Source organism: Antechinus flavipes, chromosome 6 (assembly GCF_016432865.1).
Source record: "Antechinus flavipes isolate AdamAnt ecotype Samford, QLD, Australia chromosome 6, AdamAnt_v2, whole genome shotgun sequence".
NCBI classification, from domain to species: Eukaryota; Metazoa; Chordata; class Mammalia; order Dasyuromorphia; family Dasyuridae; genus Antechinus; species Antechinus flavipes.
The window spans coordinates 22,566,794-22,594,243 of record NC_067403.1 but is presented as its reverse complement, the minus strand read 5'-3'; the positions used below and the strand labels follow the sequence as shown (position 1 = coordinate 22,594,243).

Below are 27,450 nucleotides of genomic sequence, written 5' to 3'. Positions count from 1 at the left end.
TAATTAATGCTTATTCTCATTTCTTCCCTCATTTTCCTCCCACAACCAGACTCCTGAAATAGACTCATGACTTATGTATCTGGTACATTCTGTATTAACATGGGTAACACTAGCATAATCTTCCATACTTCAGAAGAAAAGTTTCTTTAGCGAGAATATTATTTCCATTGTCTTAGTTTCCATCCCATATCTTAATAAGCTTCATGAATTGTAGTGGACAAAAGAATAACCACCAAATCAATCCTCTGTTATTGTACTTCACTGTGTTTATCTTAGCAGCGCCTAAAAACACTTAAGTCCAGTATCACAGAAACCTGGGACCTTTTCTAGGTTGATAACATCTGATTAGCAACAATATGCAAAGAATATATATGTATACACACACACACACACACACACACACACACACACGTGTGTGTGTTTGTATGGTGCAAATGCATATATATGTATATATATAAATATAGTTATACATATATAGATATGTGTGCATATTCTTGATTAATAACATGACACAGATACAATAAGTGATATTTATAAAGATATGATATTAAAGGAATACAGTGTTTAACTGTAGGCCTTTTTTTTCCTATGGTTTTCACCTTTGTAATCTTTTTCACCTAAATATCATAAAATCATAGACTATTAGAGCTAGAATGTATCTAAGAAGTCATTTAATCTAGCACCATCATTTTACAAATGAGGAAATTTGAAGGGCAGAGAAACTAAATGACTTTAATCAGTCACAGAGTCGCTAAGAATACAGATATTTATTACATTCCTCTTACCCCAAAGGGTTGTTACAAAGGTCAAATTAAAATATATTTTTGCAAAGTGCTTTGTAAATTTTAAAGTATCATACGCATGTCAACTCTGAAGTTCATTTATTCTCATGCTATACTATAGTTTTATGATGAGTCTATAATCTCATTGATTTGAGAATTTCTGTCAATTATACTGATCACAAACTATCTGTACCCTCTCATTCTATTTGACTCTTTCCATGTTCTCATGCAATTCCTTCAGTATGTGAGGAATTTTCCTCTAAACACCTTTCAGTACCAGGCTTCCAGTAGGTCTATATGTCAGGAATTGTTTACTCTCACTATGTGATCGGCTTATTTCTTTTTCTGATTACTTATATCTCTGATAATATCTTCTTCACCATTTCTACTAAGGCTATTATGCCTCTCTCCTTTGTCTTTTGGAGAAAATGCAATAATTCTTAGGAGATTATGGTATTCCATGTTCTGCTGTCATATTGCATACTCTAATACTCTTTAAAGCTTATATATGTACACACAGATGCATACATATATAATTGCAATATACAAGGTATAATAAATATATTGGAAGTTATCCATAAAAGTCTTCTTCAATTCCATTAAAAAAGAATTTATTTTGGACAAGGTATTGTGCTGTCTTGGCGATACAAAGGCAGAATCTAATCAGTTCCTTACTTCGACAGTTTTGTGTATTATAGTACAAAAGAAATGGCTATTGTTTCCTTTAAAGATTCCACTTTGATTGTTGGTGTAATTATTTAAAGAACATGGCCATTATTTATGAGAATTTATCATTTGGAAACTAATTTCTGAGGCATTTTAAATATCCTTAATATTGGCAAATATTCATGTTTCATTAGTGGATTTCATTTTTAGAACTATCCACAGATCCTTCAGATACCAAGTCACATGAAAAATAAAGATTTGATTATGAATAGAGATTTTTTAAATGCTGACCGAAAGTAGAGATTAAAAGTGAACAGTGACAACCATTTCTTTACCACTGATTTCCACTGAGTTTAGAAGTCAACTGAAATATGTCAGGGGTATAGCCAAAATGGCAGAAGAGAAAAAAAAAAGGCTCAGCTGAACCCTCTGAACATTCCTCTCCAAACAAATTTAAAATTACTTCTCAAATTGACTTCTATCAAAACAGAAGCAAAAACAAGTCTGGATAAGACCTTTTTCTAGCCCATGACAATTTAGGAGTTAGGGAAAAGAGAACTGTTCCACAGGGATGGAGACTGTCCCAGAGCTCACATGGACAAAATACTAGTAGCAGGAGTAGTTGGTGGCCTCAGAAATTTTGGAAATTATGGATAATAAGATGACTTGGACACTGGTAAAGAGGCAACTAAAGAAACACCTAGTGCTAGTGCTGAACAAGGCAATGAGAACTCGTTCAACAGGTTTATTTTCTACACCCACATTTAGGTTATATTACAAGGGCAAAGGAGGTGAACACTTTCAGTCAAGAGGGAATGGAAGTCCCAAGAAACAACAATGCTTCCTGCTTCAAGGGATTGGGGATCACCAACAATAATGTTGATTGTAATCTCAATGGATCAATGACTTTACTCAGAAAGAAACACAGTGTGGATCAAGGGAGTACTTATCATACTTTTCCCCAGATCATATCACTTTGGAAGTAGTGAGAAAGTAGTGAGTAGAGAGAAAACATGAAATTTAAAACAGTGTTCCTCTAGTTTACATAGTAGGAAAAGGGAGCAACACTAACATAAAGTTCTTTATCAAGAAATAGGTTAAAAAAAAAAACAATAACCAAAAAAGTACTTGGAAAAAAAAAAAGTACTATTGTGAAAAGAAACATCAAGGCAAAAACAGATAACAATGAAATAAAAACAGCTAGAAGCAGTTTCAAAATAAAATGTGAATTGGACACAAGACTTGCAAGTATTCATGGAAGAATTAAAGTAATTTTTAGAGTGATAGAAGAAAAAATATGCAAAGAAATGAAAACCAAGGAAGAAAATTATAAAAAAGACAGCTTGGTTTAAAAAAAACACAAAAATATTAAAGAGAATAAAAGCTTAAAATGGAATTGGATAAATGTAAAAAGAAGTTTAAAAATCCAATAAAAAAGAATTCCTTAAAAGATAAATGACCAAAGATGTACAAAAGCTCTCTGGGAAAAAAAAAAAAACACTAAATATGTGAATTAGGCAACAGGAAATTAATGAACTCATGAGATATTTTAAAAACATTAAACAAGTTAAAAGAATTAAACAAACAACTGAGAAGTAAAACAGATTAAGGAAAGACAATTTAAGAAATATCAGACTGCCTGAAAACCATGATGAAATATCAAATTGCAAGGAATTATTGAGTAAATTTGTACTGACACTTAAATCCAAAGGGTAAAATAGAGATTAAAAGAATCCACCAGTCACTTTTTAATGCAATGAGGACTAAATTCTAACTCTTAGTTGTTACCTTATACCTATCAAAATGGTTAAAATGAAAAATAAAAGAAAAAGACAAATGTTGGAGATGTGGAAAAGCTGGAAAACTAATTCACTCCTGGTGGAATTTTGAACTAGTACATTTTTTCTTAAGAAAATCTTGCAACCTGCCCAGAGATCTAGAAAGCCTGCATACCTGTGATAGAATAATACAAGTAAAAGGTCAATGACCCAAAGATATTTTGAAAAAAATGGAAAAAAGAACTTATTTGTACAAAAAAAAAATACAACAGGTTTTTGCTTTGTTTTATGTTGCTGTTATGGAAAAAGATTAGGAATTTATAGGATGTCTATCAATTGAGGAATGGTTGAACAAGTCATAAATGTTTGTGAAAGAAAAATTGTGCATAATAAGAAATGTTGGATAGAAAGATTTAAGAAAAATTCAGTGATATAAATTCATTCAAAGTGAAAGGAGAAGAATCAGCACAACACTGTACACAGTAATCACAATATTGAAAAGATATTACTGTGCTAACTTCATTGTTCTGATGTAAGTAGGAACTCAACACAACTCAAAAGGACTCCTGATAAAAAGTACCATCCAACTCTAGAAAGAGAACTGCTGAATTCTGAATAGAGAACCATACTTATTTTCCTTCTCTTTATTTTTATTGTTTTATTTTTTTTCAACACAACTAACACTGAATTAGATTTCTATGACTAAACATATCTAATCAGTAATATTTGCCTTCTCAAGGGTAGTGGGCAAAATGTTTTTTTTTTTTTTTTTTTCATCTTCAAAGTCACATCAAGACTAAAAGTATTTTTTTAAATGAGTAAATCTACTAGTTTTCTATTGTTGCTAAAAGCCTGAAATTCATTTTAAGATAATTTTTAAATGATGAGGTGAAATGATTTAATGAAAGGTGATGATTTTATTAAACAATAGTATTTGTAAAGAAGAAATCAAGCCATAAAAAGCTCATCTCTCTCTCTCTCTCTCTCTCTCTCTCTCTCTCTCTCTCTCTCTCTCTCTCTCTCTCTCTCTTCTCTTTCTCCTCTCTCTCTTTTTGGATACGGTCACATACTGACAAGAGATATTTAAGTGTAACTACACTGTTTGCAAATATTTATTGTATGTAAGCAAGAGAGCCCATCGCATTATAAAGTGATTTCATTCATTCTGAATACTTTGTTGTTTTATACTTTTAGGTTATATATTGTGACTTCTACTGTATTTTAATAGTGACAAATTATATAATGACTGAAACATTATCTTGTTCCATATTTGTTTAAAGATACTCAACTCAATAGTCAATACTCTTTTCCTGAACATATGTAGACTAATCAGAATTTCTCATTTTCAATCCTCCCAAAACTCAACATCAAATTTCTTAATGTTCAAATCACTGTTTTATACTTTGTTATGAAGTCAAAAGATCGATAAAATAAATATTCCCATCAGAAAATGAAAAGTTAAAGTATGAGTATAGTTTTTTAATTGTTTTATTTTATAAAACTAGAAATATCATTGACATTTCTTGTGAAGATTCAAACTATTTCCATCCACTCAACATGTTTATTCCTTTATTTTAGACATTTCTAACAACCCTTGTCTATATTCATAAATAACCAATTTTATGTATACAAGGGTATATTAATTAAAAAAACAAACAAACAAAAACCAACAGTTATGTACCTAAGCATAAGCATGATGGATACCATCTAAATCATTGAAGGAAATGTTTACTCTGGGTAACTCCCAGAAGGCATTTTCTGAGAAAGCATAAAAAAAAAAAAAAAAAAAAAAAAAAAAAAAACTTCCCTAGATGAACGTTCCCCTCTTCCTACACATTTTAGAAGTCATTTTCTTTGTAGAAGTAAATTTTGATGAACAATATGGAAGAGTAAGATAGTATGGGTTTCTGAGAGACAGGAAGTCTAAGGTCTAGTAGCCCCTGTGTTATTTACTGGTTCTTGGGATTGAGCAAGTCAGTTTTTCTCTCTGGAGTTTAATTTCTTTATTTGTCAAAGAAAGGAATTGAACTAGAAAATCTCCAAGTTCCTTCCAAACCTTAAAAAGATCCATATTTGCATCTTGTTTCTAGATTATCATGGCTCTACATTCTTTGGTGGAAGAAACATCCTCTAGGAACTGTGCAGATCCTATAGGTTCTATGACTTAGTAAATAAGTCTGAGGATGTTTGGTCAGCTGGGTGCTAGAGGGAATAGAGTACTAAAGATGAAGTCAGTAAGATCCAAATTCAAAAATAGTCTCAGATATTTACCCAGAGCACTTCCGGCCAAGATGGCGGAGAGGAAATACACTTCTGTGTAATCTCCGTGTTTTTCTCTCACTATTCATTTCATTTCATGCCTCTGAATTAATGCTCGACTGAAAAAAAACCATACAATTACTTACCAAGAGAAACCATCCTTGAGACTCGTCAAGAAAGGTCTGTTTTTGCGCGAGGGCGGGGACGGTATTTGGAAGCAGTCTGCGGGCAGCAGCGGCAACCAGAGCACAGATAGCAGCTCAGAACCAGGTGGAGCGGAGAGGGGGTAGGACGCGATCGCAGCCGTCTCTGCGGTGAGAGCTTTGCTATAGGAGCAAGTCAGCAGCCCAGCAGAGAAGCTAAAAACACCGGGGGTGAAGAATACAATCCCAAACAGCTGGAATTTCTCGGGACCTGGCCACCCCTCCCCCACAGTGTCTTAGCCCGCTCGGATCTCAGAGCGCTCGGATCTCAGTGCGCAGGCGCCATAGCACAGTAGGACCTGTGCCTCACGAATACCCTGCCCCTCCCCAAAGAAAGCAGCCTCCATTCAAGGGGTTTTTTTTCCTTCTGTTTCTTTGATAGTTTGTCTTTGATAAATAGACAGAATGAGCAAGAAACTGAAAAAGAATTTAACCCTGGACAGCTTTTATACAGATAAAGAGCAGACTCCAAACCCTGAGGAGACTAAAAACAAACAGTCCCCAGGTGAATCCCCGAAGGAAGAGACCTTATGTCCCTCAGCACAGATGAATCTCATGGAGGAAATTAAAAAGGCTCTCACAAGGGAGCTAGAAGAAAAATGGGAAAAGGAGAGGGAGGCTCTGAAAAAGGAGAGGGAGGCTTGGCAAAAGAGCCTGGAGAAGTCAGTTAAAGAGAGAGTGGATAAAGAAACCAAATCCTTGAAAAATAGGATTAGTGAACTGGAAACAGAAAACAGCTCTCTAAAAAACAAAATTGGCGAAATGGAAAAAAATTCCACAGAACAAAAGAACTCAATTGGACAATTAGAAAAAGATCTTAAAAAAGTGAGTGAAGAAAATACCTCACTGAAAATCAGGGTCGAACAATTGGAATTGAATGACTCGAGGAGACAAGAAGAATCAGTCAAGCAAATCCAAAAAAATCAAACAATGGAAAAGGATGTGAAATACCTTCTGGGGAAGACAACAGACCTGGAAAACAGATCCAGGAGAGACAACCTGAGAATCATCGGACTTCCAGAAAAGTATGATGAAAAAAAAAGCCTGAACACTATCTTCCAGGAAATTATCAAAGAGAACTGCCCAGAAGTCATAGAAACAGAAGGTAAAATAGACATTGAAAGAATTCATCGATCCCCTACTGAAAGGGATCCTAAAATCAAAACACCAAGGAATATAGTGGCCAAATGCCAGAACCCTCAGGCAAAGGAAAAAATACTGCAAGCGGCTAGAAAAACCCAATTCAAGTATCAAGGAGCCACAATAAGGATCACCCAGGATCTGGCAGCATCCACATTAAAGGATCGAAGGGCCTGGAATATGATATTCCGAAAGGCTAAGGAACTTGGTATGCAACCAAAAATAACTTACCCAGCGAGATTGAGCATCTTTTTCCAGGGAAGAAGATGGACATTCAACGAAATAAGCGAATTTCATCTATTTCTGATGAAAAAGCCAGAACTTAACAAAAAATTTGATCTACAAGCACAGAACTCAAGAGAAATCTAAAAAGGTAAAGATTAATCTTGGGAACTATATTTCGGCTGTAAAGATGTATAAAGAATACATGTATACCTTGTTCTAGAAACTAGTTGTGGAAAGGACATTGTACTAGAAAAAAGGGAAAGTGGGGGTACTACATTTCATGAAGAGGCAAAGAAAACCTAGTAAATCTGAGAGAAAGAATGGAGAGGAATGAAAATAGTGAGTATTTTACTGCTTTCAGAATTGGCAGTAAGAGAAGAATTTTAGACATATTCAATCTATGGTGAAACTTCTCCCACCTCATTGAAAAGTGAGAAGGAAAAGTGAAAAAGGAAGGAATAAGCTAAGTGGAAGGGAATACGGTAACTGGGAGGGAAAGGGGTAAGTTGGGGGGGGAACTTTAAGGGGGGGAGGGATACTGAAAAAGGGAGGGCTGTGAGAAGCAAGGGGAGCTCACAAGCTTAATACTGGGAAGGGGGGTAAGGGAGGGGGTAAGGGAGCAAGAAGGGAGAAAAGCATAAACCGGGGTTAACAAGATGGCAAGTAATACAGAATTGGTCATTTTAACCATAAATGTGAACGGGGTAAACTCCTCTATAAAGAGGAAGCGGTTAGCAGAATGGATTAAAAGCCAGAATCCTACAATATGTTGTATACAGGAAACACACCTGAAGCGGGGTGATACATGCAGGTTAAAGGTAAAAGGTTGGAGCAAAATCTACTATGCTTCAGGTGAAGCCAAAAAAGCAGGGGTAGCCATCCTGATCTCAGATCAAGCTAAAGCAAAAATTGATCTAATCAAAAGAGATAAGGAAGGGCACTATATCTTGCTAAAGGGTAGAATGAATAATGAAGAAGTATCTATATTAAATATATATGCACCAAGTAGTGTAGCATCTAAATTCCTAAAAGAGAAATTAAGAGAGCTGCAAGAAGAAATAGACAGTAAAACTATAATAGTGGGAGATCTCAACCTTGCACTCTCAGAATTAGATAAATCAAACCACAAAATAAATAAGAAAGAAGTCAAAGAGATAAATAGAATACTAGAAAAATTAGATATGATAGATCTCTGGAGAAAATGTAATGGGGACAGAAAGGAGTACACCTTCTTTTCAGCAGTTCATGGAACTTATACAAAAATTGATCATATATTAGGACATAAAAACCTCAAACTCAAATGCAGTAAGGCAGAAATAGTGAATGCATCCTTTTCAGACCATGATGCATTGAAAATTACATTCAATAAAAAGCCACAGGAAAGTAGACCAAAAAATAATTGGAAACTAAATAATCTCATACTAAAGAATGATTGGGTGAAACAGCAAATTATAGACATAATTAATAACTTCATCCAAGAAAATGATAATAATGAGACATCATACCAAAATGTATGGGATGCAGCCAAAGCGGTAATAAGGGGAAATCTCATATCTCTAGAGGCCTATTTGTATAAAATAGAGAAAGAGAAGGTCAATGAATTGGGCTTGCAACTAAAAATGCTAGAAAAGGAACAAATTAAAAACCCCCAATCAAACACTAAACTTGAAATTCAAAAAATAAAAGGAGAGATCAATAAAATTGAAAGTAAAAAAACTATTGAATTGATTAATAAAACTAAGAGTTGGTTCTATGAAAAAACCAACAAAATAGACAAACCCTTAGTAAATCTGATTAAAAAAAGGAAAGAGGAAAATCAAATTGTTAGTCTTAAAAATGAAAAGGGAGAACTCACCACTAACGAAGAGGAAATTAGAGCAATAATTAGGAGTTACTTTGCCCAACTTTATGCCAATAAATTCGACAACTTAAATGAAATAGAAGAATACCTCCAAAAATATAGCTTACCTAAACTAACAGAGGAAGAAGTAAATATCCTAAACACTCCTATCTCAGAAAAAGAAATAGAACAAACTATCAATCAACTCCCTAAGAAAAAAACCCCAGGACCAGATGGATTTACATCTGAATTCTATCAAACATTTAAAGATCAATTAACTCCAATGCTAAATAAACTATTTGAAGAAGTAGGGATTGAAGGAGTCCTACCAAACTCCTTTTATGACACAGATATGGTACTGATACCTAAACCAGGTAGGCTGAAAACAGAGAAAGAAAATTATAGACCAATCTCCCTAATGAATATTGATGCTAAAATCTTAAATAAAATATTAGCAAAAAGATTACAAAAAATCATCCCCAGGATAATACACTATGACCAAGTAGGATTTATACCAGGAATGCAGGGCTGGTTCAATATTAGGAAAACTATTAACATAATTGACTATATCAACAACCAACCAAACAAAAACCATATGATCATTTCAATAGATGCAGAAAAAGCATTTGATAAAATCCAACAGCCATTCCTAATAAAAACACTTGAGAGCATAGGAATAAAAGGACTTTTCCTTAAAATAGTTAGGAGCATATATTTTAAACCTTCAGTAAGCATCATATGCAATGGGGAAAAACTGGAACCTTTCCGGTAAGATCTGGAGTGAAGCAAGGTTGCCCACTATCACCATTATTATTCAATATTGTATTAGAAACACTGGCCTCTGCAATAAGAGCCGAGAAAGAGATTAAAGGAATTAGAGTAGGCAATGAGGAAACCAAACTATCACTCTTTGCAGATGATATGATGGTATACCTAGAAAACCCCAGAGATTCTACTAAAAAGCTATTAGAAATAATTCATAATTTTAGCAAAGTAGCAGGATACAAAATAAATCCCCATAAATCCTCAGCATTCTTATACACCACCAACAAAATCCAAGAGCAAGAGATACAAAGAGAAATTCCATTCAAAATAACTGTTGATAGCATAAAATATTTGGGAATCTACCTACCAAAGGAAAGTCAGGAATTATATGAGCAAAATTACAAAAAAGTTTTCACACAAATAAAGTCAGACTTAAATAATTGGAAAAATATTAAGTGCTCTTGGATAGGCCGAGCAAATATAATAAAGATGACAATACTCCCTAAACTAATCTATTTATTTAGTGCTATACCAATCAGACTTCCAAGAAAATATTTTAATGATTTAGAAAAAATAACAACAAAATTCATATGGAACAATAAAAAGTCGAGAATCTCAAGGGAATTAATGAAAAAAAAATCAAATGAAGGTGGTCTAGCTGTACCTGATCTAAAATTATATTATAAAGCAGCAGTCACCAAAACCATCTGGTATTGGCTTAGAAATAGATTAGTTGATCAGTGGAAAAGGTTAGGTTCACAAGACAGAATAGTCAACTATAGCAATCTAGTGTTTGACAAACCCAAAGATTCTAAATTTTGGGATAAGATTTCATTATTTGATAAAAACTGCTGGGATAACTGGAAATTAGTATGGCAGAAATTAGGCAAGGACCCACACTTAACACCACATACCAAGATAAGATCAAAATGGGTCCATGACCTAGGTATAAAGAACGAGATTATAAATAAATTAGAGGAACATAGGATAGTTTATCTCTCAGACTTGTGGAGGAGAAAGAAATTTGTGACCAAAGATGAACTAGAGACCATTACCAATCACAAAATAGAAAATTTTGATTATATCAAATTAAAAAGCCTTTGTACAAACAGAACGAATGCAAACAAGATTAGTAGGGAAGTAACTAACTGGGAAAACATCTTTACAATTAAAGGTTCTGATAAAGGCCTCATTTCCAAAATATATAGAGAACTGACTCAAATTTATAAAAAATCAAGCCATTCTCCAATTGATAAATGGTCAAAGGATATGAACAGACAATTTTCAGATGAAGAAATTGAAACTATTACCACTCACATGAAAGAGTGTTCCAAATCACTATTGATCAGAGAAATGCAAATTAAGACAACTCTGAGATATCACTACACTCCTGTCAGATTGGCTAAGATGACAGGAAAAAACAATGATGAATGTTGGAGGGGATGCGGGAAAACGGGGACATTGATGCATTGTTGGTGGAGTTGTGAACGAATCCAGCCATTCTGGAGAGCGATCTGGAATTATGCCCAAAAAGTTATCAAACTGTGCATACCCTTTGATCCAACAGTGTTTCTATTGGGCTTATACCCCAAAGAGATACTAAAAACGGGAAGGGGACCTGTATGTGCCAAAATGTTTGTAGCAGCCCTGTTTGTAGTGGCTAGAAACTGGAAAATGAATGGATGCCCATCAATTGGAGAATGGCTGGGTAAATTGTGGTATATGAATGTTATGGAATATTATTGCTCTGTAAGGAATGACCAGCAGGATGAATACAGAGAGGCTTGGAGAGACCTACATGGACTGATGCTAAGTGAGATGAGCAGAACCAGGAGATCATTATACACTTCGACAACGATATTGTATGAGGATGTATTCTGATGGAAGTGGATTTCTCTGACAAAGAGACTTAACTGAGTTTCATTGGAGAAATGATGGACAGAAACAGCTACACCCAAAGAAGGAATACTGGGAAATGAATGTGAACTATTTGCATTTTTGATTTTCTTCCCGAGTTATTTTTACCTTCTGAATCCAATTCTCCCTGTGCAACAAGAGAACTGTTTGGTTCTGCAAATATGTATTGTATCTAGGATATACTGCAACATGTTTAGCATATATAGGACTGCTTGCCATCCTGGGGGGGGGGGGAGGAGGGAGGGAGGGGGAAAAAACGAAACATAAGTGATTGCAAGGGATAATGTCGTGTAGAAATTATCCTGGCATGGATTCTATCAATGCGAAGTTATTATTAAATAAAATAAATTTTTTTTTTTTTTTTTTTTTTTTTTTTATAATAAAAGATATTTACCCAGAGCAAAACAGTTAATCCCATTCAACACTAGTTTTCTCATCTACAAATGTAAGTAATTTTATTTGATCATTTTTCTTTCTGAGTTTGGGGTGGGACAGTTAGCCAATTCACATTATGATTAAACAACTTATACATTTTCAAGATAAATTGTTGTAATAGTTTTACAGATATGACAATATATAAAGTAGTATAAGGCAATTGATAATAACTTCCTTCTTTTCTTTCTCTCCTTTCCCTTCTTCCTTCCTTTCTTTTTTCCTTTTTTCCTTTCTTCCTTCCTTCCTTTTCATGAAGAACTGCCTTGAAATATAGATAAGCAATACAATCTTTCTGACTCCCCACTTTTCCCCTTGTATCACATTATATCTCATATGATAAACACCATGACTAAAACCCTAATACAGTCCCATCTCAACAAAATAATAATATATATTTTTGTTATGTGTCAGATGCTTACTCTGAACATCTATTTTTTATGAAGTGGATTTCATGAGTGCACTATGATGACACAAATTAGATAAGTCTTTTTTTACTAGATATAGTCATGGCTATAATTATCAGTGACTATACCACAATTCTGTGAGGTTCCACAATGAGAACTTACCCAAATGTGAGTGCATCTTTTCACTTGCTACAGTGATGACACCAGGGAAGAAGGTATGGGGAAATTGTAAAAGAGCAAGCTGAGACTCAGTGGAGAAACAAAAACTAAACCAAAACAAGAACATAAAATCTTTTTTAAATTATTAAACCTGTACAAAATTAAAAGGAGCTTCCTAGAGAAACGATACATTCTTTTTCCCTGGAAGCCTTCAAGCTTAGGCTTAACAACCACTTGTCAAATAGAGTAGAGTTTCCATTTATAAAGAATTTGAATAGATGGTTACTGAGTTCCTTTCTGACTCTTAAATGCTGTCATTCAGATTCTGTGATTCTAAACCACCAGAAGCTCTAAGATCACTTCATTGCCCAAGTTTGATCAGTCTCTCCCTTGCAGACACCACATCAATCCTTCCTATCACACACTGGGCAGTTTGATTCCAAGATCAATGAGCCAAATTCTCATTATAGCATTCCCCCAAATGACTTGCTAGAAGCGGTAATACTACCATCTGGTATTTTTGTTTCAGTTGATCTAAAGACTTGATATTTACTGTCTTCATCCTAGGGCTCTCTCCAGGAGAATCTTACTCGCAGTGCAAAATGCCTTTTCTACCATACCTTTCAGCAATCCCATCTCCCCTACTGGATGATAGTTCTTAGGAATGTCCTAAAAACTTTGATTTCCAAAAGTTATGAAATTCACTGTTAAGGAGGTAAATAGATGTTCCTTTGTTGCCCTTAAGGCAGATGGTTTTACTTTTTAAAAACCTTTACTTTATTAGAATTCTCTTAGCACCAAAAAATAAAAATAAAAACAAAATAAGAAATTCACTATTTTATGACTTCAAACTATCAGCACTTTCCTGCACATCTCACAATAGTTAATATGAATTCACATGCATTCATGTTAAAATGGTTTCATTTACCATGCTGTGAATTTAAAGAATTCCAAATTAATATTTGTGAATCACTGGAAAGATATTTTACAAATAGTTCATTTCACATCATCTTGCAATTCATGGCATACTTTACATTTTATGTAAAATTGCAAGTTTTCATCAGATAACTGAAGAAGAATTTAATGGTTACATAAAATTTTAAAATGTAGCTCTCTATATTAGCTCTAACTACCAACATACATTTTTACAACCTAACAAGGCTCATGCCATTATTCAGTACCAATATAGGATTGCAAAGCTACTAAACAAGTCTCCTAGCTCCTTTTATTAACTTTTTCATATTTCTGATCTATAACTTTCCCCTGGGCTTTTATTTGATCTGGGAACCAGAAACTAGATATGCATTTTTGCAGGGGAATGCTCAGGGCAGAATTTTATATTCACTCAGCTTATGTAAGTAAAAAGTATTAATTGCAGATTCTAAGTCACAACTATAATATTTTCCTTTCACTGGACAGTGTTTATTTTAAAATTATCATCCATCTTCAATGTTTACATTTGTAAATTTAAGTCTACAAAATTTGAATATTTGTTCTAGGTCCATGCTTGCTTTCTTTTCATAAGTTAAATAATTAGAAAATTTTAATAATTGCCATTTTAACAATTGAGATATTCACTGAATTACCTGAAACACCTACTTTATTTTTAAAACTATTATTGTTGTAAGTTTCCTTTTTTATTATTCAACATAGATCAGTGTCCATAGATAACCTCCTTCAGCTAGTCCTTATATTGTTCCATCTTTGCTTTGAAAGACTACATTTGAGTGACAACCCCCTAACAAGGCCTCTAATTATTATGGATTTTTTTCTTTGATCCACATTGTTGTCATGTAATAGCTCAACTGATATCATCAACTCTTGGCATGTAGTCCACTGGAACAGTAATGACTTCTGGCCATTGCTAAACTAGATTTCGTAAGAGAGAATCCCTAGAGCGATACAAGTTTACAATCTGAATTAATTACATTTTGTTAAAAATGTTTAACAAAATGACAGAAAGGATCATTTCTGTTCTAATCATTTTCTAACATACCCTTTCACCATTCCTTGAATCTATCTAGCTAAAGGACAGCTATAGGAAGTAGTTATGTAAATTAAAGGAAACATCAAAAAGAAGGGCACATATGCTGTAGATATAGAGTAACCATGCTAATGAATTTGTTTTTTTAACTAAAAATAATGCAAGTTATATTATTATTACATATTTCCTAGATGACTTTAGGTAAGTCATTTTAAGAATTTTGACTTCATTATTTTTTTTTCATCTAGAAAAAGAAAGAACTGGACTTTATGATCTTTAAGTATGATCTAGTCCCAAAACTATGGGACTCCTTTGAATGATATTTAGCAAAAGAAGTAAAAAAAAAAAAACCTTCTCATAAACTTGAAAAATTAAATTCAGAAGTGAGAGAAATTAAGTATACTTAGAAGAGCATAGAATTATAACTGGAATGAACCTCAGAGATAATCTACCTTCAATCCCCTCATTTTATAGAACTAAAATCAAAGGCCTTCATTGGTACAAGTCAACCAAAGTTAGTTGTAACTGTCAGAAAGATCACATCAAACAAGATGATCTCATCCTAGAGATCCTTTTCACTCAACCCTACTTCATCAGGATAACGGACACTACAGATGAGCAACAACTTTGATTAGAAAAATCACAACACAGATTAGAAACAACTTTAAAAGGAATTTATGAGGATTGCTTTTATCAAACCATATCTATTTGTTATCTTTTCTATTGATTTATCCATTTATCTATAATTACGTGGACCTTTTCATCTTTCTAAATGTTTTATCAACTTAGTTTTGGAGTTTTCGCCATATTACTTATTCACTTTTGGGGGGAATACCAATGAAAAACATGGAAGATGACAAAGTCTTCATTTTCATCCCCCTTATGAAAAGTTTGGAAACTCCAAAGATTCAATATCCTACTGGAACAGTACATATCACACTTTGAATTGTAATAGGAATGTATATAAAGTTATTCTCTCAGTATTCCTCTTTCCAAAGATGTGATTATCAAAGAGTCATTATATCTTGCTAGATTCAGTGTTAATTTCATTCAGGTTGGTCCAATGATCACCCTGGGTATGGATTTCCACTTCTTGCAAAGATCTTAACTAGTAATTTTGGCAACTAGATTAAGCATCATAAAATGTCCTTGAGAAAAGTATCATAATAGTCACACTCAAGTAAACATTTTATTTAGTACAAATCAGTTGTGGAAGGGAAATGAAGATTCTTTGAGGAAATACTCTACATTAAAAAATATCACGTCATATGTAGACTTCAATGAAATCAAATAAATATAGGTCATTCTTGCCAACTGTTAGCTTCTATAGTTGTTATACATTAATACATGAATGCTTTTCCCACACTGATGGTAAAATGATACTTCATTGTATCAAACTCACTTGGCCAGTTATAATTTATCGATATCCTGAAAGACAAATTTTCTACTTCATGAGTGATACAATTGCACTGATTACTTGGTATATTTCTTCTTCTCAGTGGTTCATATAATGTTTGACAAAGTTCTTCAATACACTATCCTTTCAAACAACTTATTAAAACTATGAAAAGTATACACAGTATTTATGGAAAAAAAAGGGTGGTTTTTAGTAGCTTAATTGCAATTACGAGAAAGAAATAAAAGAAATGTAATTGGTAGATGGATACTATCTAACGTGGCCCTAGTCAAATCTAGATGAGAAAGAAAACTTCTATTTTCTTTTCCTTGTTCTTTTCCATTTCTATTCCTTGTTCCCCAAAGCCTTCTGGGTCTTGGATAAAGAAAACTTGGCCTAAATAGAATTATTCTCTTATATTTGATAGGAATTTCATAAGTCTTTTAATTCAACCTACACTCATTTTAAGGATGGGGGATTGTGCAATTACTTAAATAGCACATACATAGACACAGCACAATTTATATTACAGCTATGTTAACACTTCTTTCCTATTGTAGTGCAGAAATAAAAAAAACAAAGAAGAAGGTTGGGTTACATTTAAAAAGTCATGTTCTAATTTTATCCATCCCAATTTGCTTCTTGACACAAGCAAACAAAAATACCTCTTCTTAATGTCAATATTCATGTGGAGAGGCTACATAATTATGATTCATGGACTACCATCACCTTTAAAGAAACAAATTATATGTGAGTTAAAGTAATGAGGAGACATATTAAATTGGTTTTAGTACATTAGCCACAATGTTTTTATGCACAAGAAGAAGTATAAAATGTAGGATTTAGGGAAGGTATGGTTAGAAAGGAAGTATATTAGTCATGTAGAGATGGTAAAGGTTCAAATACTGTCAAGAGTATTGTATTGCTACTTGTAAATTGTTAAATAATGTAGAGGAATTCATCCAGTGCATTTGGTAGATTTCCAATAGCAGGTACATGAGAGGACATAGATTCAAACAGGGTGAGAAAACTGGGACCCATTGTGATCTTCATGGTAGGAGAAAAAAGAGGGAAAAGAGAGTATAAATCTACTGAAATATTTGGTATTTAAAATAAAGAAATAAATGAAAATATTCCCCTAGCTTAGGAAAATAGACAAAAACATCATATGGAAAAAATAATTATCGGATCATTTTAATATATGTCAGTTAGTGAAATAATGAACCAAAATGGCCATATATTTTTAACCAGCATTTGGAAATGAAACAAAGACACTGTTCTTCTTCCATGGGACAGCAAGATTGAGATAAGGAGGGTTGTAAAGAACTCTTCCTATATGCTCAGGAATATAATAGCTTGGCCTATTACTACTCTATTGGTGCCATAGTCTCTGGGCAACTTATTTTAGTGCCAACAAAGGTAGAAGTTCTGCAGACTCACTATATAAGTTCCATAGAAGGCTTAGACCCAGTGGAAAAGTCTCATCAAAACATCCTACTTCAGATTATCTGAGACTATGAACCTATTTTGGGAGATCTCAGAATATGACTGTTAGCTTGGGGCTATCAGAGCAAGAGGAGGAAGACTGTTATACAACCCCTGCCCCAATTTTCCACATCTTCCTTTCTCTCACTCCCACCAGACTTTTTGGGATCTTTATATATAGATATAACTTCACACTAATTTTTTCTCATATTTTGATTATACATAAACATAATTTACTCATGACTACTGTTCTCTGCCTCTTCTATTTCTAATTTTGTATATTTTGGAGACAGAATTTGTAGGAGTGAAAATGAATTGTCTTATTTTTCTTCATTATCCTGCCCCCAATTATGGGTGTATCTCTTTTCTGCATAACTATGGAAGAATTTTTAGAAGGTGCATAATCGATCTAAATAATATCAGGGATAATGAGTTGGCACAGTGGATAGACATCATCTCTGGAGTCAGAAGGAACTGAGTTCAAATCTTATCTCAGTAACATCACACTTTCTAACTGTGGGACATTGGGAAAATCATTTAACTCCAATTGCCTTGTGCACATACACACATGTATACACACTGAATCGATATCTAACATTTTATATCTGTTTTTAGTTTTATGAGATACAATGTTTTGAAAATCATCACCAATATATATTCTCTGACTTCCAGTAATCTCCACTGGCACATAGTGTGACAGCTTTCCTCTTTAAGATCATGGTCTAGAAAGTGAAAACAATGATCTGAGCTCAAAATGTATTTGATCAATTAATCAGAATTTGAGGAGATGGATAGCCTCACACCCACCTTCCTGATGATAAACCATTAGAGGCCTTTTACTTTTTTTTTTTAAGATCATAAATTTACTCCACTCTACCTTTTCCCTATGTTGTGCTAGCTCTCTCTCACCCTCCCCTGTTCTGATCAAGACAATGCCACAGGACAGTTATAACCTATGACCAAACCAAGCAACCAGAAAAAATAGATGTACTGGTGCCTTGCAAAAATTGACCCAACCTTCAACTCTCTCCAATGCTTCAGTGAAGTGGCTGGTAGGTAATAATCCTAATTTCTCCCTTTCAGCTGTGGTTAGGGCAGAGTGAGTTATAAAGGATGAGCTCATCATCTCTATCTCATCCTTTTAAATTTTTCTTTTGGTTTAAATTTTATAGTTCATCAATGTATATTTAGGATTCAAAAATGAGTAAATATATGTCTATTGGAGACAAAACTCCCAAGTTGTGTTATAGGGGTGTGTGATCCTTTACAAAAATAAAATAAAAACTTAAGCCCACTGTTCTGGGAGTCTTTCAGTGAATAAGGGAAGTATCTTGGGCAGCTCTATCTGGTTCTTGGTATGGATCCAGTTTGGATTTAACTGACACTTGTCTGTTTAAAATACTATTTACTAGAGTGCTTAGTAACAACTAAACCAATTGCCATTTCAATATGTTATATGAATAGAAAATATATGGAGGGGTATTTTTCTCATTTGTAAAAAATATTTCTGCATACCCATAAACACTAAGGGGATTATATTAAGATATGTGACAAGAAAAGAGTTATATGATGTGTGTATATACATGTATACATATATGTCTATGTTAAAATATGTATATGTACATATATAATTCATATAGCACCTTAGTTATGTTATTTTCCTGCTTCAAATCCTACTATTAATAAAGGTATGCCCTTCAGAAAGGAATACCAAATTTGGGTCCTTCATTTTATATGAAAAAAAAATCTTTTGAAAGCACAATAATGGAAACATATAAAATAGTCGTTCATTCTGTGATACTAAGTACGGGGGGAAAGCTGTAAAAATACAAATAGAGGTTTTGCACAGAGATGTCAAAATAATAAGCTAAGTCACTCAGACAGGTTAAGTGAAATAAGTCAGTCAAAGAAATTGGCTAGTCAATTTAGCCAAAGTGGTAAATCTAATCTCATACAATTTTTCTATTAGAAGTTATTTCTTTTGCTAGTGGGGCTTTTATGTGGCATCCTTTTCTCTCCTTCCCCAGAGACTAGCTGAATCAATAGAACTGAACAAAATTGTTCCTCAAAAGGAAGCAGAATCCTTGAAGACACATCCAAGTAGAAATGCCTGCTATATTGCCTTGCAAAATTGATACAAGGGACAGTTATGTGGCATAGGAGAAAAAAAATTCCATTGCTACTGTTCCTAAATCTATACATAGTGGCACTTCTAAGCTGCTTCAGATAGATTCTTTAGGCAGAAATCAAGGTCAGCCAAGATCACTTCAATTGCTCTGGAAGGATAGAATGAGAGATGAATAGCATAGCAATTCTATAGTACTCAAGCCTCACCTGTGAAATCTTCACTCAAGTCATAATTTCAGATTGTGATTCTATATCAAATTCCTCTATTCATCAATTGCTGCCCAGAACACATCTCCCAGCTTCTTTCTAAAGCCTCTCAAAATATGTACTTTGTAGATCATATGCTGTTATGCTGTTATCTCATCTTATTCTTTTTCTATTTTTCTCTGTCTCACTATTTCTCTGTCTCTGTTTCTGTCACTGACTCCATCTTTCTGTCTGTCTCTGTCTTTCTCTCACATACACATACTTATTTAGAAATATAAGTATAGATAGTTAGATATAATGTATCTTTATAGATTTTCTGAATATTAGAATTTCCTAATTATCAATATATATGGATATGATATATTATAAACTAATTATTGTTGGAGATTTTTTTTTTGATGCTTCTTTATCCCTGGAAAAAATAAGTAATAAATTGAAGTAGGGAAGGAAAGAAAAGAAAAAGAGGATCATAGATTTAAAACTAGCAAGGGTGTTTGAAATCAGGTCATTTTACACTGTAAGTTTGCAAATGAGGAAACTTACAAAGCTCAAGTAATTTTTTTTCAAAATCATAAGTTGTCTAAGTACTGTAAGCAGAATTAAAAAAATTCAGAAAAAAAAACATAGTTTCAGATACACTTAATAACAAATTATATAAAAGTGAAATGAGTAGTTGAAATTCATTTGAGTGGGTGACTCTTGTAAACTGCATTGTAAGGAAGAAACATTGTTCCCCTTGTAGAAGAGGCCACAAGATAAGAGAAATTTGCTTGTAGTATGTCCTCTGCCCAGGAATGGTGCTGGAGGCAGGGAAAGGAGATCTGACTTAAACAGCCACTTGGGAGACAAAGTGTGCCAAAGATTAACTATGAAGTATATGGATAGAATATGACAAGTAATCCTCTGAATGAATACATCTGTGATCAGGAACTTTCCAAGTTCTCTGCATATCCAGTCTGTTCTAACTGCCTCCTTTTCATCCAATTCCACCTTGGTTCATTGGATAGTGATGCTACAACTGTCTCAACATCGATCATATTGTTTCTCTGTGAAAAGTGAAAGTGACAGCTAGAAAACAATCTGGCAGTGTAATTTTTCAAAGAGATTTTAAGGACATATTTGTATCTAATTGAGGCTTTTTCCCTAATAGAATTAGAAACTATTGAAAGAACATTAGAAAAAAGAAACTATTAATAAATGCTTTTTATATTAAATTGAACTAATTTCACAACCAACAAAAGAAATTGATTATTAATTCACACTGAAGATAAGAGGCCTCAATCAAGAGGAGTCAATCTTGAAGATGAGACTTTCTCAGCAGAGAACCCCTTTATATTAAGTCAAGTTATCTTTCTATTGTTCTGTTTGTGAGCTCAGTACTTTATCCAAAATGGAAACTCATAAAGCAACTCATTTGCCAATAGGCTGGAATAGTTTGTAAATTTCTGTTTCTCTTAGAGAGGAATAAGAAGGTACACGGCTCAATTATGGTGGAGAGAAGAGGAAGCAGTGGGCAGGATGATCTTAGAGAGAGAAAAAAAAAAAGGATAGAGAGAATGAAACAGGACCTTGATGACCTGCTCAGTTGCCTGCTTTGTTCAAGTATATTTCAAACCCACTGAACTTTCACGGCAGATGAAAATTTTTGGTCCTAAGAACATCTGTCACCCTGCTTATCTTTTCCCAATAGTTGAGTAAACTTCTCTTTTTTTTTTCCTTATATGATAAGGCACTATATCACAAATTAGGAAGTATGATTTTTTTACTAAATTACAAAATATTTTTTGGTGCAGTAAAGAGTAAGCCATGCTGAGAGATGAAAAGATCTAGTTTTAGGTCCTATTCTTGACACATACTTGTTGTGTGACTATGAATGAGTTATTGAAAGTCTGTGTGCTCTTGGAAACCTTTTGTCTTTAGGAAAATATTTCATAACAGCTGCTGCTCTAACTGGAAGATAGTATTTTCTTATCAGTATTCCCTATACAATATAATTCTGGACAATATAAAAGAATATAAAATCTAAACAACAAAATATTCATTCTTTATAGATTCTGAAATGTAGTTGTATTTTCTGAGATACATTTATTTCCACCCATTTATGTCATGAATGATGTCAATCTCAAATGAAATTTACTAGGTTAAAAAAACAACAACCCGCTGCCAGATTCCTTTTTTAAGCTTTCAATGTCTTCAAATGTATAGTTAACTCCCTTTTTCTGCTTTTGAATCATATAAGCAACTCCATTTTAAAAATTTACTCTATTGGATTTGAGATAGTTTGTGTGTAAAAACATAATCATTCAAAGATAAACAATTTTCTAGGAAACAATCCACAAATTGTGCTATTCTAACATCTAAATATATTGCAGATCTATCTGCTCCTTGATAAAATTCTTCCTTTGCCTAAAATTTATTCACACTAATAAATCACCGCAACTATTTTCTTTTAAAAATAAAAAAAATGGGTTTTTTGGTCTAATTTAAGATTCACCTATTTGGGAAACAAAGGTTTGGAGATATCTCTTTAGGATACTACTCTATCTATCTATATATCTGTGCTTGTCTTCTTTCAGATATCACATAAATTTGCTGAGATCAGTGCTTTACTCAGTTATATCCAGTTAATTTATCTCAGTTATCATTATGGATGCACTTATTTTACTTTCCTTTTCAGATTTTTTTTTCTTGAGAGACTTTGATATTATAATGTGCATTTCTTTGTATTCTTCACACTATGAATTATATCTTGAATATAGAGGACACTAAATATATTTTGAACTGAAATATCCAGAGTATCTGTAGCATGTAGGAAGAAAGGAAAGGAGACTCTATTAATTGCCTCCAATATTCCAGGCACATCAGTAGGTGCTTTACAAATCATAACTCATTCTTGCATCACCCCTGGAAGGTAGATGCTATTGTTGTCTTCATTTTTCAGGTAAGGAAATAGAGACAAAGTTAAGTGACTTACTCAAGGTCAAAAACTGCAAAGACAGATTTGATCTTGTACCTTCCTGATTCCAGATCTAGAACCTCTCCAAATCATAAGTTCTGCATTCAGATTCTGCCTACTGGCTGTATGCCCATTGGTTAAAGGATTGTCTTTCAATTTCTTTTTGCCTCAGGGAACTTGTTAAAAATTATACACTACAGTTTAAAATCTAGATTGGTGGCATCCATTCCACAAGTGAAAGAATTGACCTTATTATTAAAAAAAAAGTAAGAATCCATTAGGTATTACTATTATCTTCCCACTTCCATCTGCTAATATCACGTCCATTTTAGAAAAGAAACTGGGATTCAGAGAAGGTGAATTGGTACAAAGTTAGACAGCTAGCAAATGGAAGGAAGGACTTGGACTGAACTCCTCTTTTCTGACTTCAATTCCCAGGTTTTTTCCATTCCAGCTCACTCTCTTTTATAGAGCTAAACTTAGATTCTACACAGCCAAGTGAAACAATTTACAAGACAATTCTAATTTATATGTATGGCTTTAGAATGGAAACAAGACAACCATAAACCAAAGATGTATACATATTTCCATTCTGATTAGATACAAGCAAAGAAATTTTGGTTTTCTGATTAAAGAGCTCAGTGCTATCCTTCATAAAAATGTTTTCCACATATATATCAAAAGACTTATCTTCAAATTTAACATTCTTATAAGGCAAAATCACATTGCAAAAGTGAGTTAAGTTCTTTCCTTCAAGATTGTATTTATTCCTTTAACTTACAATATTTTTGAGCTGCTTTCCATATCGTTTCAGTGAAATGCTTGGAGGTTACAGGGCAATCTCTAGCCTCTTTCTTTCTAGATACTCAAAACTTTTTATAACATTACTTTTATTAACCTATGTGACATTATTGAGAGAAAGTAATGAATAGAATAAAATCACCTTGCCTTAACAGCAAAAATAAAAGCTACTTACCCATTTACTTCATATGCTTAGGAGAGACAGTAAACATGGCTTAATGGAAATAGCAGTTGGTCTATCATCAGGAAATCTGGTTTCAATCCGAATTATGCTCTTCATATATGCAGGTTCCAGATCAAGTCACTTCACTTATTTGGATGGCAAGTTTTTTTTTTTTTTTTTTTGTTTGTTTGTTTGTTTTGTTTTTCTCTACAAAATTAGAGGTCTATGTCATCTAATATTTCGCCTTCCTCTGGGTCCTTTTCTGTGACCTATTTAAAATTAAGATGATAAAAATAAAAAGGTGTTTCCTTCAAGGATCATCCTCAAAAATATGTACAAAATTGAACAATGAATAGTCACTAGGGGATGGTAAACAAAGAACATCAAAAATTTTACAATTCAGAGAAGTTCACAGTGTCCTTGGTACCATCTCCAACACTCATCTTGCTGAATCCTGATTGATTACTTTATAAAGTATTTCAAAGTAATTTTATCATGTATGGGTCATGTAAAATATTTCAAATTCACAATTATTAATTATGCTCTATCCATATTTGTGACTTATGTACCTACTCCCCTTGAACAAAATTTACACACTGACAACTTACAAAGTAGATCACAGTTTTTACATAGGAAGAAATGATTTTTAAATTATTATTATTTTAAACCAGTTTTAAAACCAGCTTTTCCAATATTCTCTAGAGAGAAGAGTCAATGAGGTAACACCTTCATATATATTCTTATGCTCCCTTTGTTAGTTATAGAAAAACAGGATTTAAAGCACATTTTCCATTGAATGCCTCTGTTGCTATTGGATGTCTTCTCCCTGAGAGCCACAAGTAATCAGAGAAAGGATGACTGATTAGCATTTGCTAACTTCCTTTGATTCAACACATGGGTGTTAATTGTCTGATCAATGATCTGGCCCTCAACTGACAGTGATGAATAGATGGGCATATTTGTAATGTTTGGGTGGTAAATTATTTTAGGTAAGAAATCAATTTCACTTTCAATTGATATTGTGCTTTTAATCTAATACTGTAGAAAACAAATCTTTGGTTATTGCAAATAAATTCCTTGGTAGAAATATATACTTTCTGTGGTTTAAAGAAAGAGAGAAGTAATAATTCCTCATTGTAAGAATAATCATTGTGAGATGAATATATATATACATATATATATATAGAGAGAGAGCACACTTATATTTACAAATATATAGACATATAGTTTATTTTTTATCTGTTGAAATTATTGTAGCTGTTTTAAAATGAATGTACTAAAATATACTCACCTGGGACTACCCAAATTTGGTCTCTGATTTCAGCTTTGTAAATAATGTATTGTGAATCTTTGGAAAAGACAGATTATCTCTCCTGGCCTCAGTTTTCAGACTAGAAAATAAAAGAGCTAGTTTAGTTTTCTTTAAGGTTTCGTGAAACATTGAAATTTTGTGATTCCATAGTTATATTGAAATCACATTATAGGAACTGTGAAAATAAATGTGTTTATGGATTGATTAGTTGTGCTAGTGCTTCAAAATTAAGGGAGAGGTTGGGTAATTATCTGGAAAATATGGACTAAAACACCCTAGATTTCCTTATTTTCAAAGGTCAATAAAGAATGATACCTATATAAAGAAGGCATAATATTAAATGAAATTCATTCCTGGGTGACTTTAGCATGGTCATTCCTACAACTTATATTTAATACCTTATTGCAAGATTTCCATTTTGTGCTACTTAAGGAAGATTTGAAATGATTTTCAGGTTATGTCTTGTTTACTTTAAAGGATATTTTACTTGGAGAAAAAAATATCTCTACTTTTCTTAAATCTTAGCAAATTATGGTATTTCTGGACCATATTGCTCTCATCTGTTAAATATGAGAATTATACTAAGGAACTCTTGAACTTTGATATTCTATGACTTTTCCCCAGTAATGCATTATCAGCCAGTCAGTCAATAAACATTGCTTAAGCACCTCTACAATTTGATAGGAACTGTACTAAGTACTGGCCATACAATATAAAAGGGTAAGAAGGGATATGGAATTATTCTGCTTCCAAAAATCTCCATCTAATGGGAAAAACATAACATAAAATCTGAATATAAACCTATTGGAAGACTGAATAGGAAATAATTCACAAAAGGAATTGATTAGAATTAAGAGGGGATTGTAAAAACTTTCATGTAGAAGGTAGACTTTTGATGAGACTTGAGGAAAGCCAGGAAAAGGCAAAGGAAAGACAAGAAAGGGAAGTCTTCCAAGTTTAAGAGACAGCCATTGAAAAACCCCAAATTTCCTCTTTGAGTCTTTTCATTCAGTTAGTGCTCAATAGATTTTTTTTTATTTAAAAGAATCTAAGAATTAATTAAAACATATTCTGCGTGCTTCATTGATAGTCACCAGATATTGAGGTCTAGAAAATGATTGCACATAGATGCAAAGAATTTATAGAAGTTAGATAAGAATCATCCTTGACAAGAAGAAATGGAAGGATATGAAGTAATTTGGATGATTCCATAGGTATTTACATTAATGAGATCCCATATTAATTTTGACTACTATTAAGTAGGTACTTATTTATTTTCTATCTACATGCTATTATCCTGGGAATAATCATAGCACTAAAGTAAAACAGGCATAATTCAAGTTAATTTCAATCCCAAAGTTATTTAACACATCCCTAAATAAATAAGAACTCTGAGAGCTAATACCATTTCATTACACATTCCATAGAACTAATAATATGAAATAAAATGGGATATATTATAAGAGTGAGGGAATTGGTATCTAAAAAACCTGCATTCAATCCTTCCTCCAGACTTTTCCTTGCTTTGTAACTTGGTAAATTACTCACTTTGTTAGTTTAAGTTACCAGAAATAAGGACAATACTCATCTTCATTGATTCAACTAAAAAAGCTTACTTCTTTTTTATTTGTTGCTTAAAATCTGCTAATTTACAAATAAGTATATGTTTAACTCAATGAAACTATTTTTAAAAAAATCATTCGAAAAGTCTATTAGTCAGTAGTATACTTTTTGCCCTCTTTGGACATAGGAAACTATGTTTTAAACTAAGAGAACTAGGACACATTCCTATCTTATTCTTCCAGAAACTGGATTCAACCCAGTTAGCTGATTTAAAGAGTGACTCCAACTCTACAACCCATTTGGTATGTGCCATCAATCCCTTCTATATCTGTATTTGCAGATTTTTAAGCAGTTGGATTAGTGATCTTTACTTACTTTCATTTCTCTGCATTTGTATTTTTTCCAACTTCTAAGCAACCAGTTAGACACAGCTGAATGAAATCTTCTCTCTTTGAGGAGTAGTCCATCATCACCTAGTTCATATGGATGGATGTGGTTGGGACCCACTTCTTTATAAGCGTATGTCTCTTAGTTACATGGCCTAGATCGTGTGTTGCTGTTTAATAAATGCAACTTGTTTGTTTAATAAGTGCATTGCCTACGTCTTCCACAGGGTAGAATCAGGTCATAGAACAAAAGAGGAAATACACAAGTCTTTCTCCCATGGGATAGGATTTAAGTTCATCAGGATTATTGTCCGGAAATAAAAGTGCTTGGTCATTGAATGAAATGGAAAATTCCATGCAGCCTTTTGCTACCAGCAAACAGAAATTCAGAGATAACACAATGCAAAAATTTGGCAACTCTTTATCAGTTAAAGAATGACCCACTATAAACTCATTCGACAGATGAGCAATGTGTCACCACTTATGAAGACTTAAAT

General features: G+C 33.2%; 1 long non-coding RNA gene across 1 annotated transcript in view; it reads right to left on the bottom strand.

Annotated features, from left to right (window-relative positions):
• LOC127542082 (uncharacterized) overlaps positions 1 to 27,112 on the bottom strand; it is a 33,459-nt gene extending 6,347 nt beyond the window's left edge. Inside the window, exons 1-3 of the long non-coding RNA XR_007948547.1 lie at positions 26,943 to 27,112; positions 24,984 to 25,083; positions 23,705 to 23,961 (exon numbers count right to left, since the gene is read on the bottom strand). This is a non-coding gene — a long non-coding RNA (uncharacterized LOC127542082). The remainder of the gene's footprint in view (positions 1 to 23,704; positions 23,962 to 24,983; positions 25,084 to 26,942) is intronic.
• Positions 27,113 to 27,450: the final 338 nt, after the last annotated feature.